Genomic DNA, 10,725 nt, shown 5'->3' on the forward strand with positions numbered 1-10,725 from the left:
CTCTATTCCTTCCTGTCGATCTGTACCTCAACTCCCTTTCTTTATCTAATTAGCAATACACAGAGAACCTAAAAATATTTAAAAAGAAAACAAGGGAAAGCTAACAAAAACTGGATTCAGAAAAAATGACAAATAATTAGATAAAAGCACCAAAACCAGGCACAAGAAACACATATATATTTGTGGACAAACACATTATTAAATACTGTGTGGGGAAAAGATGTGCAATGTATACACAACAAACCATAAAAATTGACAGTCTTTTGGAATAGGTCCGTGTTCTCTAAATGCTAGTGACTGTAGGATTGTTTACTGAGACTGATACCACTTTTATGGGAGCAAATACTACCATATAACATCAGAGTTTAACTCAGTGAGCATGTACATATGTTGAGGTGATAAATGACTTCTGTGAAAATTGATGTAACATAAATTTTTCCATCATATAGAGATTATGTTTATGTGGCTTTGTGTTAGGAGTCCTTTGGCATTCTTCTGTAATAGCCTGATTCTCAGGCAAAGACATGGCAGAAAGGCTAAATATTCTTCAAATCTTGAGGGAAGCAATTCAGTGGCTTCACACTGTGTATAGGTATTCAGTGTACATCACACATTGTCTCTGCTAGCTTGTGACTTTGTTTCCCGTGATACTGTAAAGAATATAGACTATGAGAATTTGACCTGGTGCTTCCCTACAATTCACTGGACAGCCCTCTGCTTTTGACCTTTGTATCAGAGTCTTTTTTCCATCTTTCATATTATTATTTCACTGCCTCCTTAGAGAATATTTTTCATTTATTCTCTTTTTATTAGATTAATAAAAAGATTTATTCTCTTTTTATTAATTTTTATTACATTTGACATGCTATCCCTTTACCCTGCTTGCCCCTATCCTCCGCATCCATTTGCCTTCACAAAGGTGCACTCCTTCTGCTCTCCATCTCCATTCCCCTACTTTGGGAAAACATGCCATCTTTGGAACAAAAGCCTCTTCTCACATTGATGCCAGACGTTGCTATCTTTAGCTACATTTGTAACCGGATCAATAGGTCTCTCAAAGGGTGCAAGTATAAGTCATATAAAACTAAAGACTGTGGATTTTTCATTTTCAAATGATGGTGGGATCTTACAGGTTCAATTTTATTTTATTCCCAGATTTTCCAATATCTGTTTTAAGCTTTATCAGATTTTAGAGATATATTTTTCATGCATAATCAATTTCAATTTTTTTTTGTTTTATGAAAGAAGAAACATGTCAATGGAAGGGGTCACTGGTGATGGCATTGACAAGGCATGGGGTACTCTAGGATTATCCTAAATCACCATCACAAACTTCATAGGTGTCCTTTTGAAGAGTTGACAGAAACACAACTGGTTTCTCAGGAAGAAACACAAAATGGACATGACTGCATCTGAGCAAGTCTTCGAGCTAATCTTCTCTGATTCTTCTCAGTCCCAGGGCGGCTTCCTGCTCCTACAGTGTTTCTGACACACTCAGGATGTGGTTGTAACACTGTGTGTCTTGCACAGTAATAGATTGCAGAGTCCTCAGATGTCAATCTGCTAAGCTCCATGTAAGCTGTGCTGGAGGATTTGTCTACAGTCAATGTGGCTTTGTTCTTAAACTTGTCATTGTAGTCAGTACCACCACTGTTAGGATTAATTTCTCCAATCCACTCTAGGCCCTGTCCATCGCTCTGCTTCACCCAGTGCATGTAGTAGTCAGTAAATGTGTAACCAGAAGCCATGCAGGAAATTTTCACTGAGGACTCAGGCCTCACCAGCTCAGCCCCAGACTGCTGCAGATGGACCTGGGAGTGGACACCTGTGGAGGGAACAACAGAGTGGATGTCATTGTCACTCAAGTCTATGACCAGAACTCAAAACTTCTAATGTTTGACCCTTACCTGTAGCTGTTGCCAGCAGAAAGAGGATGATACAGCTCCATCCCATGGTGAGGTCCTGTGCACTCAGTGACTGTAGAGAGGACAGGGATCTTATGTTGTTGGTGGTGTAGACATCCTTATATTTACCAAAGACTCATATAATTTGCATATTCATGAGCAGGGCACATCTTTGTTAAAAACTACTCCTGCTAAGGAAATGGGACACCTGGGTCAAAAATAAGGTTGCAAAGGCACAAGTACTAATCCTATCCAAGGAATTTCATTCCAAACCACATTTCTGTCCCCTGTGCTGAGGCTGTGGATGCAATATGAAGGCCTGTGTTCTAAAATGATTGGCACACTGTGACGGTGGCCCCTCTTTTCACAAGGCTAAGAGACAGATTTTTAATGTGTTTACAAGGATAAAAAGACTGATGTTCAATAACAACTAAGTTAGTATAACTTACAGCCTCCTTTCAATGCATAAAATTAACTTTTTAGTTTTCAACATTTTATTTACCAAATAAATATTATCCAAATGACTAAAACAGGATATACTTTAAAAACATTTGTACATGAAAGATTATTGCAGTACCACTAAATTATAGAAATAAACTATGTATCTGTCAAAAGGAGATTGCATATATATATACATCAAGAAAACATGTATCTTTAAAGAGTTTAACAAAGAATCTTCACATTGTTAAAACATGGAAATAATACATGTCAATCACAATAAGTACATGTAGGTTAAAAAAGAAAACCATAGAGACTACAGACTTTCCTCCAAAACCAGCAAATCTCTCTGCTGGAAATTCATGGTCCCACTTTGCCCCCTGCTGGTCATGAACTCACCTGCAGATATATTTCTCTGCTTATACTGAAGATGCCCAATCTGACTTGAACAGTAACATATTCCTGGAACTGTTATAGTTTCAGGGCTCAGATACAGGAAGAAATGGCCCCTGTTTATCTGGATAAGATGACTGATGTCTCAGCCTCAGAATTTAAGTTGTTTTTACATTTTGATCAATGACACTCTCAAAGTCATCTCTTTTCCTAGTGGCAGTTGGATCCAGCTCTGACAGTGCTCAATTGTAATAAGGTGTGAACAGGGATCAGGATGTTTGTTTCCTTCATTATCTGTTCCTGGGTTAGAGAAGCTGAGGACAGAACAGCAGTGAGACCTGAGCTTAGATAATTTGCCCCATGTGTCCATGGATGAATTCCTGAATCATTCACATACAATGAAAATAGGAGGAACCCCTGAGTTTTTCACAGAAAAGCCAAGAGTCTACAGTAATTCACATTGATAAAGAAGTGGAAATTAAGCAAATTCACTCTGAACATCTAATGTGTTTCACAACCTGTGGTGTGCATTCATTCAATTTAATGAGAGTACACCAAAACTCCCCTTGACAAGGATACTAATGCTTGGAGAATATGTGCTTAGAAAGCTTTATCTCTACCTGAGTAACTATCCAATCCAGGACCCTCCTATTCCTAAGCAGGGGATGTGTTCATAAAGCTTTTCAGGAGTGGACATGCTAAAATTGAAGGATAGACTTGGAATATTGTCCCAGGGATGAGAGAAACCAATAACACTGTGTAGAAATGTGTATACATATGTTAAACTAAGAAGAGGACCATAATGCCTTCTGATTTGGTGCATTCTATGTGCAGGAGTTTTCCTTGAATAAATGCACACATTGATTTATTCCACCTTTCTATTCCTCCCTTCATTGTGTACTTTTACTCATCTCCTCTGGTTGGTTTCTCTTTTCATTGATCACAACTCAATAGCAGTTCCTTTTTTGTTTGTATTTAAGAAATGAATTTGAACACTTAAGTAACTGGGCACCATTTCACTATTCCAGGTCCCTTTGCACCGAGGATTGTGTCTGAAAACTGGCTCAGATCTTTTCATTCTAATTTCCTCACAGATTGAGACACCGTGTTGTTCTAAGTTGCCAGACATATAAGATGAATTAAGAGCTATTTTATAGATATTTTATGGAATATCTGGAATGTTCAATCTATAACTTACTTCTGAAATCAGTTACTGAAAAATTCTGTAGTTTATTCCGCAGGAAAAGTGTCCTGAATCTGGAATTTCTAAAGAGTTTTCAACATAGAAGTGAGGATCACTGCCACAGATATTTATCACAAAAATATGTAAGACATGGCCTTGTATCATTGACATTAGATTTCTCTAAATGTTATGTAATTACAGGCCAGAATTTGTGTATGGTGTACATGAGTTTAAAATTAGTGATCAATGCATACTGTTGCACCTCATAATGCCTCCATAACCTCACTGAGAAGAGCTGGGATGAAAGAAAATACGTTTGTTGAGAGGATCTAAATATACCCAGACTGTGGTGACAAATAACTTTCAGTGCCGCATTTAAAAATAGGGGCCTTTGGATCAATGAGTTGGACACTGACCTCATCTAAACAGAGAATTGCTGTATAATCAGCGCTTTACAGAGAGAGCCTGCCTTGAAATTCAAAGCAAAACAAAACAGTACTTTAAGCGCAGAGTAGGTCATTCCTAGCCATTAGATATTGACTGACTGTGTGATAAAACAGGTTTGCTCCAAAGTTATTGACCCAAATATGGTAGACTTGTGCTCACACTAACACAAATATATTTATAACAGTATAGCTTTACTATGAATTGCCTCACACTGAATGAAAATACCAAGACATGTTTATTGATGTAGATTTAAGCTGTATCTTACACTTTTAACAACTTGTTCTCATAACTTTTAGAAATCCATCAATATTATTCTATGTGCTGCCAAATGACTTGGTGGTTTCTCCTCCTTCAGCCTGGCCTGTGTCTCTATCTGCATCTGTCTATCAAAAGTTGCTCCTGTCTCTTTGCCAGAGTTCCTAACTCTCCCCAGAAGTCTTGCCTATGCTTTCTTCATTTATTTGAGGACATAAACTTTTTATTATACTAGTCAAAAGACAAAAGATAGAATATTTCCAATATATGATTAGAAAATGACAGTAACAGAGACTGGTATTCAATTTTCTGCCCTCCAGGAATAAGTGTGTGAATGATACAAAATAATCTTTACACAGTGCACAAAGAGATCAAGTGAACACAGGGTCAGAGGTCACATTCACTAATTTAATAGTCTTTCTCTCTGGATAATACATGTAATGTCACTTTGAAATTTCCTTATGAAATAAAAAATTTAAACCCCTTATTGTTTATTCAATACTTTACTATAATTTTGAGCAAATGTACAGGTTACACTTCACTGTCATCTCAGCTCCACACCAGTTTGCTGCTCCTTCAGAATTTCTGAAATAATTGAGAGGCAGCTCTGACACTGTGCCTGATACCTTAATATATAAAGACTCCTCAGACATTAACCTGCTGAGCCTCATTAAGCTGTGTTGAACATTGTGGCTGCATCCAGATTGGTTCTGTCCTCAAATATCTGACCTTTGTGAAAATTCTCTCCCTCTATCTCTCTCTCTCTCTCTCTCTCTCTCTCTCTCTCTCTCTGACTTACCTCTTTCTGTCTCCCTCAATATTTCTGTCTATTTCTGTCTCTCTGTCTCTCTCCATCTATCTCTCTGTCTCTGTCTGTCTGTCTCTCTGATTTTTTGTCTCTCTCTGTCTATCACTCTGTCTCTCTCTCAGTCTCCCTGTCTCTCTATCTCTGTCTATATTTCCCTTATTCATTCTTTGTTTACATTGGATATTTTATTTACTAATATTTTAAACTAACATGTCCCAGTTTCCCATATGAAATACCCAGGTCCCATTTACCCTCCACATGTCACTATGAGAGTGCTCTCTACACACACATTCACTCCCTCCAGGCTTCATGGCCTGGCATTTCCCAAGACAGGGGCATCAAGCAGTCACAGAACAAAAAGCCTCTCTTCGCAATGATGCCCTAAACGGCTACAGATATGACTGGAGCCATGGGTCCCTTCATGTGTACACATGGGTTCGTGTTTAAGTCTCTGGGAGCTCTGGGGGATTTGGCTGGTTGACATTGTTGTTTTTTCCACTGGGTGGCAAACCACTTAAGCGTCTCCAGTCTTTTCTTTAGGTCCTCCACTGGTATCCTCAAGCTCACACAGATGACTGGTTCCAAGCATCCTCATCTGTATCTGTAATGCTCTCTGGCAGAGACTCTTAGGAGGCATCCATATCAGGCACCAGTGTTTAAATTCACTCTTGGGTATGCCAAGCATTTGGAATAGTATTCCCTTATCTGTGAGTTTATTCTGTGTGTGTTCTTTTGTGACTGGGTTATCTCAAAATGAATGGTATTTTCCTGTTCCATCCATTTACCTAAGAATTTTATGAAATCATTGTATTTAATAGCTAAGTAGTACTTCACTGTGTAAAATATACCACATTTTCTGTATCAATTCCCCATTTGAAAGATATCTAGAGTTTCACTTCTTGAGTTATTTGTAAATATTGGACACTAGCCCTCTATCAAATGTAGGATTGGTAAAGATATTTTCCCAATCTTTAGTTGCCATTTTTGTTCTTTTGACTCTGTTTTTTGCCTTTTAAAATCTTTGCAATTTCATGAGCTATGAATTGTCTATTCTTGTTCTTAGGGTGTAAGCTGTTAGTGTTTTTTCCAGGAAAATTTCCTCTGTGCCTATGTGTTCTAAGTTCTTCTCTACTTTCTGCTCTATTAGTTTCAGTGTGCCTAGTTTGATGTGAAGGTCTGTGACCCACTTGTACTTGAAATTTGTACAAGTAGATAAAAAAGAATCAATTGGCATTCTTCTAAATGGTTACTGCCAGTTGAAAGAGCAACATATGTTGAAGAGGCAAGTTTTTCTCCAGTAAATATTGTTAGCTCCTTTATCAAAGTTCAAGTGACTAGGGGTGTGTGGATTAATTTCTGGGTTTTTGATTCTATTCTACTGATCTACCTCCTTGTCTTTGTACCAATACAATGCAATTTTTAGTCACAATTGATCTGTAATACAGCTTGAGGTTACAGATGGTGCTTTCCCAGACACTTTTTTATCGTTGAGAATAGTTTTTGGTATCCCGTGTTGGTTTTATTATTTCATAAAACTTGCAAATTGTTCTTCTAGATGTCATAGTCTCTGTTGAAAATCTGGTGTAATTCTGATTGGTCTGCCTTTATATGTTAGCTGCTCTTTTCCCCCTTACTGCTTTTAGCATTCTTTTTTTTTTTTTTTTTTTTTTTTTTTTTTTTTTTTTTTTTTTTGAACATTTATTATTTTGACTATTTTGTGTTGGGAGAAATTTCTTTTCTTGTCCAATATATTTTGAGTTTTGTAGGCTTCTTGTATGTTCATGGTTATCTCTTTATTTAGGTTAGGGAAGTTTTCTTCTATGATATTCTTGAAGATGTTTAATGAGACTCTTTTTGGGGGAGTCTTCACTGTCTTCTATACCTATAAAATTTAGGTTTTGTCTCCTTATTTTGTCCTGGATTTTCTGGATGTTTTGGTTTAGAATTTGTTTTTTGATTTTTGCATTTACTCTGACTATTGTATCAATGTTTTCTCTGGTTTATTCTGCCCCATAAAGTCTCTTTTATTTCTTGCATTCTGTTGGTTATTCTTGTGTCTGTTTCCTGATTTCTTTTCTAGGTTTTCCAACATCAGAATTCTCTCCTTTTATGATTTCTTCATTATTTCTATGTCAGTTTTCAATTTCTTCACTTTTTTGTTTGTGCTTTTTGATAACCCTATAAGTGATTTTGTGTGTGTGTGTGTGTGTGTGTGTGTGTTTCCTCTTTAAGGACTTCAACCAGTTTGTGTGTGTTGCCCTGTCTTTCCTATAGTTCTTTAAATGTTTTATTTATGTCCTCGTCAAGGACCTCTATCATCCTCCTGAAGTATGATTTTAAGTCTATATCTTGTTTTTCTGGTGAGTTGGCATATCTACTATTTTCTGTGATAAAAGAACTGGGTTCTGATATTGCCAGGTTGTCTTGCTTTCTGTTTCTTAAATTCTTATACTTGCCTTTTGTTCTTGTTATAGGTGATGCTAGGTTATCATGTTGTCCCTAACTGGAGCTTGTCTCTTCTGGGTTTGTGAGACCCTGTTCTCCAGAGGATGATTGCTCCTGGGTGTTCCACTCTTTGAGAAGGCTGTGAGTTCTGATAGGAGTGCCCAGTCTTGATGCAACTTGTCAAACTCAAGCCTCAGGCCAGAAGTGTCTGTTCTCAGGTCACGACCCTACCTGAGCCCTGAATGTTCAGGACAGTCTTTCACAGGATTGTCAGTGGAGAGGTCTAGACCCCATTTTTAATAGGATTATTTGATTCTTTTATGTTTAGCTACTTGAGTTCTTTGTATATATTAGATATTAACCTTCTTAGCATAACAAAATTATCTTTGCAATTTTATGAGGTTCCATTTGTTGATTCTTGATCATAGAGCATAAGCCATTGTTTTTCTGTTCAGGAAAATTTCCCCTGTAACTATGTGTTCAAGGCTCTTCCACAAGTTCTTTTCTATTAGATTCAGTATATCAGGATTTATATGAAAGTACTTGATTCACTTGTAGTTATGCTTTCTACACGATGATAGGAATGGATTTATTCACATTCTTCTACGTGCTGACCTCCAGTGTAACTAGCACCATTATTTAAAATGCTTTCTTTTTTCCACTGGATAGTTTTAGTCATTTGTCAAAGATCAAGTGAACATAGGTGTGTTGTTCACTTCTGGGTCTTCAATTCTCTTTCTTTGATCAACTTGCCTGCCCTCTGTGTGAATATCTAACAGTTTTTATCACAATTGTTCTGTAATACAACTTGAGGTTAGGGATCGTGATTCCCCCAACAGTTCTTTTATAGTTGAGCATAGTTTATGCTATCCTGGGTTGTTTCCAATTGCAAATGAATTTGCAAATTCATCTTCCTAACTCTATGTATAATTGAGTTGAAATTGTGATGGAGATTGCATTGAATCTGTAGATTACTTTTGGCAAGATGGACATTTTTATTATATTAATTCTGCTGATCTATGACAGTGCTTAACCTAAGAGAAAAGTAAATCACAGAGGCTATCAGGAAAGCTGTGGCCATACCCTCTATGATATAATAGGAAGCAACAGAATCCAGACCCAGCCTGAAATACTGTACAGCTAATAAATGAGGCTGTATCAATGCATGCTTTCCTAGCACAGTATTATATGGCAGTATCTGCAATGTCTACACTGCATCTTTTGAGGAATGCTGTTGTTAGAGGTATCCTTGGGAATTGTGAGCAGGATGTTTGGGGATGCCTTGTAGTACTTACCATTACCCCAATAAATGTTTGCCAGCCAATCCAGACCCTTCCCTGGGGGCTGACTGATCCAGCCACACTTATACCATAAGTGCTCAGTGACAACCCAGAGAAAATGCAGGTGAGAATGAGGGTCTGGGAGGATTGCAATATTCTAGGGCCAAACTCTTTCTGAGTAACCTAGGACAGGACATCTGTGAAGAAAATAAAGCAGATGATAATATGTGAATGGGGTTCAAATATAAAAGTTCAATTATGAAGAAGCCTTGGACAATCAACAATAGAAATGAAGACATGATCCTCTTCTTGGCTGCAGAGCAGTGAGGACCCAGGCTTACCTTTGCTATTTCAACTGAGGTAGAGTGCAGCCATGGGAGATTTGCATCCTTGAAAAAGGCACAGTACACAGAAGATACTGGAAGTCAGACGCTGAGCATTGGGTGCTTTCTTCACTGCTTCAAAGATGTTGAATCACAATGTAGTCTACCTTGTAATTGTCACTATTTATCTTTAGAGCATAAAACATATTAACATGAATTAAGACTCTGTAGAAATTTAGCTGGGATTGGGGAGTCTGTGTCTTGTGGGAATCTTGTGACCTAGGACACTAAGTAACTTGAGAAGGGAAAGTCTTTTATTTTGCTTGTCCCCACTTAAAAATTGGCCAGGTTTTCCAGAAGGTTCTGTCTTTTTAATTCAGAATCCCTTTAAAAATGCTCACAGATATTAACACTAACAGGCACATTTCAAATGTGTGGGGATCATAAATGAATTGAATCCAGAATCAACAGCATTTAAAATATGAATCATTTTTAGACCTACAAACAAGTTTTAAATTGGATTTTTTGACATCTAGTTTGTTGAGTGTGTATATTGGATATCAGCTTTCTGTCACATGTAGAGTTGGTAAGAATCATCTGCCAGTTTCAACAAAGATACAGGACCAAAAGTATGGGAACTTGAGCATATGTACATAAGAGATATTATCAAAAATATTTGTTTACTTATTAAATTTTTAATGTTCTCTTTTCTACTACTGTTGAAAGTATATTTATCCCTGCAATATATTCTGATTATGGACCCCCCCCACAAAAAAGCAGCTCAATCTTCTTCAGCTTAAATCTGTATTTTCTCAAATTCTGAAAGTCTAGAATTTCTGCAGGAACATGAAAGAAAAGTTAACAACACACTTGAGGTCACTAATTAATTAAGACTCTGGAGAAGTGAAGGACTCAGATGTTGATTATTTGTATTTCATAGGTCGAATTCATATTATACATTATTCCCAACAATTTCAAAAAAATCTCTGGTCACTCAGAATCCAGTAATATTTTTTTTATCATACAAAACCATATGTTTTTCTTTTTAGTGTTTCATCGAATAAGAAATATATCAAGGGGTGGTCACTGTTGATGGGATTCACAAGGTATGAAGAACATTGGGTTTATAAAAATAGCTTCACTTTATTCATAGATGTCCATTTTACAATGGTGACAATGACACTATAGGACTTTGATTAAAAGGCAAAAAGTGGACATTTAAAATTACTATTTCTGAGTAAGTCTAAAG

General features: G+C 37.0%; 1 gene segment (V, D, J or C); it reads right to left on the minus strand.

Annotated features, from left to right (window-relative positions):
* Positions 1 to 1,379: 1,379 nt before the first annotated feature.
* LOC308418435 (Ig heavy chain V region 1-72-like) lies at positions 1,380 to 1,953 on the minus strand. The segment is given in 2 exons: positions 1,908 to 1,953; positions 1,380 to 1,825 (listed from the first exon to the last, which is right to left on the minus strand).
* Positions 1,954 to 10,725: the final 8,772 nt, after the last annotated feature.

Source organism: Micromys minutus, assembly GCF_963924665.1.
Source record: "Micromys minutus genome assembly, chromosome: 1".
Lineage (NCBI taxonomy): Eukaryota > Metazoa > Chordata > Mammalia > Rodentia > Muridae > Micromys > Micromys minutus.